Raw genomic sequence first — 7484 nt, 5'->3', positions numbered from 1 at the left:
AGATGGGTTCTCTTGCTACAAGAATTTGATTTGCATATTGTTGATAGAAAAGGAGCTGAGAACCCCGTTGCAGACAACTTGTCTAGGTTAGAAAATGTGCTTGATGACCCACTACCTATTGATGATAGCTTTCCTGATGAGGAATTAAATGTCATAAATGCTTCTCATACTGCTCCATGGTATGCTGATTATGCTAATTACATTGTTGCTAAGTTTATACCACCTAGTTTCACATACCAGCAAAAGAAAAAGTTATTCTATGATTTGAGGCATTACTTCTGGGATGACCCACATCTGTATAAAGAAGGAGTAGATGGTGTTATTAGATGTTGTGTACCTGAGCATGAACAGGAACAGATCCTACGCAAGTGTCACTCCGAAGCTTATGGAGGACACCTTGCTGGAGATAGGACTGCACATAAGGTACTGCAATCTGGTTTTTATTGGCCTACTCTCTTCAAGGATGCTCGTAAGTTTGTCTTATCTTGTGATGAATGTCAAAGAATTGGTAATAGTAGTAGATGTCAAGAAATGCCTATGAATTATTCACTTGTTATTGAACCATTTGATGTTTGGGGCTTTGACTATATGGGACATTTTCCTTCCTCTAATGGTTATACACATATTTTAGTTGCAGTTGATTACGTTACTAAGTGGGTAGAAGCTATTCCAACTAGTAGTGCTGATCATAATACTTCTATTAAAATGCTTAAAGAAGTTATTTTTCCAAGATTTGGAGTCCCTAGATATTTAATGACTGATGGTGGTTCACATTTTATTCATGGTGCTTTCCGTAAAATGCTTGCTAAATATGATGTTAATCATAGAATTGCATCTCCTTATCACCCTCAGTCTAGTGGTCAAGTAGAATTGAGTAATAGAGAACTCAAATTAATTTGCAAAAGACTGTTAATAGGTCTAGAAAGAATTGGTCCAGGAAACTAGATGATGCATTATGGGCCTATAGAATGCATATAAAAATCCTATGGGTATGTATCCGTATAAAATGGTTTATGGAAAAGCGTGTCACTTACCTCTTGAACTAGAACACAAGGCTTATTGGGCTATTAAAGAACTTAATTATGATTTTAAACTTGCCAGTGAGAAGAGGTTATTTGATATTAGCTCACTTGATGAATGGAGAACCCAAGCCTATGAAAATGCCAAGTTGTTTAAAGAAAAAGTTAAAAGATGGCATGACAAAAGGATACAAAAGCGTGAGTTTAATGTAGGTGATTATGTATTGCTATACAACTCTTGTTTAAGATTTTTTGCAGGAAAACTTCTCTCTAAATGGGAAGGTCCTTACGTTATCGAGGAGGTCTACCGTTCCGGTGCCATAAAAATCAACAACTTCGAAGGCACCAATCCGAAGGTGGTGAACGGTCAAAGAATCAAACACTATATCTCAGGTAATCCCATAAATGTTGAAACCAATGTTATTGAAATCGTAACCCCGGAGGAATACATAAGGGACAATTTCCAAAACGTTTCAGACTCCGAAAAGGAATAGGTATGTGGTACGGTAAGTAAATCGACTCCAAAACAGTTTTAAGGCAATATTTCTCCGTTTTGGAGTATTTAGAAAAATGGAAAAATAAGCAGCAGTCCAGGAAGGACACAAAGGCTCCACGCGGGTGGAGGGCGCGCCCTACCCTACTGGGCGCCCCCTACCTCGTGGGCACCTTGTGTGCTCTCCAGACTCCGTTTTCGTACACGACACATATTTTGGTCGGTAAAAATTCATTATATAACCTCCCGGGGGTTTTGACTCCCGTATCACACAAAAATCTCCTTTCTTTGTTTCGAGCTATTTTTCTGACAGGTCCAGGTCATCATGTCGTCTTCAAGTGCCCCCAAGGACCAGTTCTTTGAGAAGGTCATCAACCCCTACCTCGCAGAAGTGCTGCAACATCCTCAAACCATAGAGATGCATGAGGGGTTGTTGCACATCCGCGATGCCGAGGGACCAAGGAAGACCGGAAGCACAGAGTCCAGGCTCGAGGCGTTGGAGCAAGAAGTTTTCAAGTGTCAGGAGATGGTGGAGCGTGGACTTGATTCCAATCACATTATTATCACGAAGTTCACCAACAACCACAAGCTGGACGTCAAGGACATTGGGGAGGCTATCTTCAAGCTTCATGAGAAAATCGAGCACCTCCAAGCCCAGATTTATGACCTGCAAAACCAAAACTGTGAGTATGAATATAGATTCAAGAGGATGAGTTTGGCTGCAGATTTAAGGTTTCAGGAGACTCGATCATCCTTCTATGATGGTGAGCCTATGCCCTGGAAGAAGGACGACAAGCCTACGCCATCAACAAAATCACCACCGTCTCCACCGACATAGTTTTCGTCATCGTTGCAATTAATAGGTAGTAATAAAGAAAGAGAGGTCTTCACATATAAATATACAATCTTGGACATCTTTTATGATTGTGAGCACTCATTAAAATATGACATGCTAAAGAGTTGACATTGGACAAGGAAGACAACGTAATGGGTTATATTTTCTTACATCTGAGATAAATTATATTGTCTTGGATCTTCCAACATGATGAGCTTGCCTTTCCCCCTCATGCTAGCCAAATTCATTGCACCAAGTAGAGATACTACTTGTGCTTCCAAATACCCTTAAACCAGTCTTGCCATGAGAGTTCACCATATCTACCTATGGATTGAGTAAGATCCTTCAAGTAAGTTGTCATCGGTGCAAGCAATAAAAAAATTGCTCTCTAAATATGTATGATTGATTGGTGTGGAGGAAATAAGCTTTATACGATCGTGTGATATGGAAGTAATAAAAGCGACAGACTGCATATAAAGGTCCATATCACAAGTGGCAATATAAAGTGACGTTCTTTCACATTAGGATTTTGTGCATCCAACCATAAAAGCGCATGACAACCTCTGCTTCCCTCTGCGAAGGGCCTATCTTTTACTTTTATCTCCTACATTGCATAAGAGTCATGGTGAACTTCACCCTTCCTTTTTACATTTTATCCTTTGGCAAGCACAGTATGTTGGAAAGATCCTGGTATATATGGCTAATTGGATGTGAGTTTTCATGAACTATTACTGTTGACATTACCCTTGAGGTAAAACATTGGGAGGCAAAACTATAAGTCCCTATCTTTCTCTGTGTCCGATTAAAACTCCATACCCACAAGTATTGCATGAGTGTCAGCAATTGTGAAAGATTATATGATAGTTGCGTATGTGGACTTGCTGAAAAGCTCTTATACATTGACTCTTTCCTATGTTATGATAAATTGCAATTGCTTCAATGACTGAGATTATAGTTTGTTAGTTTTCAATGAAGTTGACGATTCATACTTGATATTGTGATTGAATTATTACTCTAGCATTAGAGATTATATGACAAAGAATTATACGAGTTGTTGTTCTAAGAGTGATCATGATGCCCTCATGTCCGTATTTTATTTTTATCGACATCTCTATCTCTAAACATGTGGACATATTTTTCGATTTCGGCTTTTCGCTTGACGACAAGGGAGGTCTAAGCTTGGGGGAGTTGATACGTCCATTTTGCATCATGCTTTTATATCAATATTTATTGCATTATGGGCTGTTATTACTGAAGGAAATATGCCCTAGAGGCAATAATAAAGTTATTATTTATTTCCTTATATCATGATAAATGTTTATTATTCATGCTAGAATTGTATTAACCGGAAACATAATACATGTGTGAATACATAGACAAACAGAGTGTCACTAGTATGCCTCTACTTGACTAGCTCGTTGATCAAAGATGGTTATGTTTCCTAGCCATAGACATGAGTTGTCATTTGATTAACGGGATCACATCATTAGGAGACTGATGTGATTGACTTGACCCATTCCGTTAGCTTAGCACTTGATCGTTTAGTTTGTTGCTATTGCTTTCTTCATAACTTATACATGTTCCTATGAGTATGAGATTATGCAACTCCCGTTTACCGAAGGAACACTTTGTGTGCTACCAAATGTCACAACGTAACTGGGTGATTATAAAGGTGCTCTACAGGTGTCTCCGAAGGTACTTGTTGGGTTGGCGTATTTCGAGACTAGGATTTGTCACTCCGATTGTCGGAGAGGTATCTCTGGGCCCTCTCGGTAATGCACATCACTTAAGCCTTGTAAGCATTACAACTAATGAGTTAGTTGCGGAATGATGTATTACAGAACGAGTAAAGAGACTTGCCGGTAACGAGATTGAACTAGGTATTGGAATACCGACGATCGAATCTCGGGCAAGTAACATACCGATGACAAAGGGAACAACGTATGTTGTTATGCGGTTTGACCGATAAAGATCTTTGTCGAATATGTAGGAACCAATATGAGCATCCAGGTTCCGCTATTGGTTATTAACCGGAGACGTGTCTCGATCATGTCTACATAGTTCTCAAACCCGTAGGATCCGCACGCTTAAAGTTCGGTGACGATCGTAATTAGGGTTTTTGTGTTTTGATGAACCGAAGGTTGTTCGGAGTCCCGGATGTGATCACGGACATGATGAGGAGTCTCGAAATGGTCGAGACATAAAGATTGATATATTGGAAGCCTATATGTGGATATCGGGATCGTTCCGGGTGAAATCGGGATTTTACCGGAGTACTGGGGGGTTACCGGAACCCCCCGGGGGTTAATGGGCCTACATGGGCCCTAAGGGAGAAGAGGAGGGCCGGCCAGGGCAGGCCGCGCGCCCCCTCCCCCTAGTCTGAATAGGACAAGGAAGGGGGGGGGGGCGCCCCCCTTTCCTCATTCCCCTTCCCCTTTCCTTCTCCAACAAGGCAAGAGGGGGGAGTCTTACTCCCGGTGGGAGTAGGACTCCTCCAGGCGCACCCCTAGGGGCCGGCCGCACCTCCCCCCTCCCTCCTTCATATACGGGGGCAGGGGGGCACCCCATGACACACAAGTTGATCTTCTGGTCATTCCTTAGCCGTGTGCGGTGCCCCCTTCCACCATATTTCACCTCGGTCATATCATAGCAGTGCTTAGGCGAAGCCCTGCGTCAATAGAACATCATCACCGTCATCACACCGTCGTGCTGACGAAACTCTCCCTCAACACTCGGCTGGATCGGAGCTCGAGGGATGTCACCGAGTTGAACGTGTGCAGAACTCGGAGGTGCCGTACGTTCGGGACTTGGATCGGTCGGATCGGGAAGACGTACGACTACTTCCTCTACGTTGTGTCAATGCTTCCGTTGCCGGTCTACGAGGGTACGTAGACAACACTCTCCCCTCTCGTTGCTATGCATCATCATGATCTTGCGTGTGCGTAGGAATTTTTTTGAAATTACAACGTTCCCCAACAGTGGTATCAGAGCCAGGTTTTATGCGTTGATGTTATATGCACGAGTAGAACACAAGTTAGTTGTGGGCGATAGAAGTCATACTGCTTACCAGCATGTCATACTTTGGTTCGGCGGTATTGTTGGATGAAGTGGCCCAGACCGACATTATGCGTACGCTTACGCGAGACTGGTTCTACCGACGTGCTTTGCACACAGGTGGCTGGCAGGTGTCATTTTCTCCTACTTTAGTTGAATCGAGTGTGGCTACGCCCGGTCCTTGAGAAGGTTAAAACAGCACCAACTTGACAAACTATCGTTGTGGTTTTGATGCGTAGGTAAGAACGGTTCTTGCTAAGCCCGTAGCAGCCACGTAAAACTTGCAACAACAAAGTAGAAGACGTCTAACTTGTTTTTGCAGGGCATGTTGTGATGTGATATGGTCAAGACATGATGCCAAATTTTATTGTATGAAATGATCATGTTTTGTAACCGAGTTATCGGCAACTGGCAGGAGCCATATGGTTGTCGCTTTATTGTATGCAATGCAATCACGCTGTAATGCTTTACTTTATCACTAAGCGGTAGCCATAGTCGTGGAAGCATAAGATTGGCGAGACGACAACGATGCTACGATGGAGATCAAGGTGTCGCGCCGGTGACGATGGTGATCATGACGGTACTTCGGAGATGGAGATCACAAGTACAAGATGATGATGGCCATATCATATCACTTATATTGATTGCATGTGATGTTTATCTTTTATGCATCTTATCTTGCTTTGATTGACGGTAGCATTATAAGATGATCTCTCACTAAATTTCAAGATAAAAGTGTTCTCCCTGAGTATGCACCGTTGCCAAAGTTCGTCGTGCCAAGACACCACGTGATGATCGGGTGTGATAAGCTCTACGTCCATCTACAACGGGTGCAAGCCAGTTTTGCACACGCAGAATACTCAGGTTAAACTTGACGATCCTAGCATATGCAGATATGGCCTCGGAACACTAAGACCGAAAGGTCGAGCGTGAATCATATAGTAGATATGATCAACATATTGATGTTCACCATTGAAAGCTACTCCATTTCACGTGATGATCGGTTATGGTTTAGTTGATTTGGATCACGTGATCACTTAGAAGATTAGAGGGGTGTCTTTCTAAGTGGGAGTTCTTAAATAATATGATTAATTGAACTTAAATTTATCATGAACTTAGTACCTGATAGTATCTTGCTTGTCTGTGTTTGATTGTAGATAGATGGCCCGTGCTGTTGTTCCGTTGAATTTTAATGCGTTCCTTGAGAAAGCAAAGTTGAAAGATGATGGTAGCAATTACACGGACTGGGTCCGTAACTTGAGGATTATCCTCATTGCTGCACAGAAGAATTACGTCCTGAAAGCACCATTGGGTGCCAGGCCTGCTGCTGGAGCAACACCAGATGTTATGAACGTCTGGCAGAGCAAAGCCGATGACTACTCGATAGTTCAATGTGCCCTGCTTTACGGCTTAGAATCGGGACTTCAACGACGTTTTGAACGTCATGGAGCATATGAGATGTTCCAGGAGTTGAAGTTAATATTTCAAGAAATGCCCGGATTGAGAGATATGAAGTCTCCAATAAGTTCTATAGCTGCAAGATGGAGGAGAATAGTTCTGTCAGTGAACATATACTCAAAATGTCTGGGTATCATAATCACTTGACTCAACTGGGAGTTAATCTTCCTGTTGATAGTGTCATTGACAGAGTTCTTGAATCACTGCCAGCAAGCTACAGGAGCTTCGTGATGAACTATAACATGCAAGGGATGGATAAGACGATTCCCGAGCTCTTCGCGATGCTAAAGGTTGCGGAGGTAGAAATCAAGAAGGAGCATCAAGTGTTGATGGTCAACAAGACCGCCAGTTTCAAGAAAAAGGGAAAAGGGAAGAAGAAGGGGAACTTCAAGAAGAATAGCAAGCAAGTTGCTGCTCAGGAGAAGAAACCCAAATCTGGACCTAAGCCTAAAACTGAGTGCTTCTACTGCAAGAAGACTGGACACTGGAAGCAGAACTGCCCCAAGTATTTGGCAGATAAGAAGGATGGCAAGGTGAACAAAGGTATATGTGATATACATGTTATTGATGTGTACCTTACTAGAGCTCGCAGTAGCACCTGGGTATTTGATATTGGTTCTGTTGC

Source organism: Triticum urartu, chromosome 7 (genome assembly GCF_003073215.2).
Source record: "Triticum urartu cultivar G1812 chromosome 7, Tu2.1, whole genome shotgun sequence".
Classification (NCBI taxonomy): Eukaryota; Viridiplantae; Streptophyta; class Magnoliopsida; order Poales; family Poaceae; genus Triticum; species Triticum urartu.
The sequence above is the reverse complement of the archived record's forward strand: the minus strand, read 5'-3'. Positions refer to the sequence as shown.